The sequence below is a fragment of the Arachis duranensis genome, chromosome 9, assembly GCF_000817695.3.
Source record: "Arachis duranensis cultivar V14167 chromosome 9, aradu.V14167.gnm2.J7QH, whole genome shotgun sequence".
Lineage (NCBI taxonomy): Eukaryota > Viridiplantae > Streptophyta > Magnoliopsida > Fabales > Fabaceae > Arachis > Arachis duranensis.
Window position 1 is genome coordinate 29,731,634 of NC_029780.3, and position 828 is coordinate 29,732,461.

Genomic DNA, 828 nt, shown 5'->3' on the forward strand with positions numbered 1-828 from the left:
TTATCTTTTTCAAAATTTGATTTCAAATCTTTTTCAATCAACTAACTAACTTTTTGTTTGTTTCTTATCTTTTTCAAAACCACCTAACTACTTTTCCCTCTCTAATTTTCGAAAATATCTCATCTGTTTTTCAAAAATTCTTTTTAATTAACTAATTGTTTCATGTTTTAATTTTAATTACATCTTATCTTTAATTTTCAAAAATTACTAACCCCTTTTTCAAAATTTATTTTCGAAATTCCCCTCTCTTTTCTTATTCTATTTAATTATTTATTTACTAACACTTCTCTTCACCTCCCCTATCCTTAATCTTTATACAGACTATTCATTCTTCTTCATTCTTCTCCCCTCTCTTTTTATACTAACACAAAGGAATCTCTATACTGTGACATAGAGAATTCCTCTTCTTTTCTTGTTTTTTTCCTATACTGTGACATAGAGGATTCCTTTTTCTTTTCTTGTTTTCTTCTCTTTCATATGAGCAGGAACAGGGAAAAGGGCACTCTTGTTGAAATTGATCCAGAACCTGAAAGGACTCTGAAGAGAAAATTAAGAGAAGCTAAATTACAACAATCCAGAAACAACCTTTCAGAAATTTTCGAACAAGAGAAGGAGATGGCAGCCGAAAACAATAATAATGCAAGGAGAATGCTTGGTGACATCTCAAAGCCAACATCCAAATTTGATGGAAGAAGCATCTCCATTCCTGCCATTGGAGCCAACAACTTTGAGCTGAAACCTCAGCTAGTTGCCTTAATGCAACAAAACTGCAAGTTTTATGGACTTCCATCTGAAGATCCTTACCAGTTTTTAACTGAGTTCTTGCAG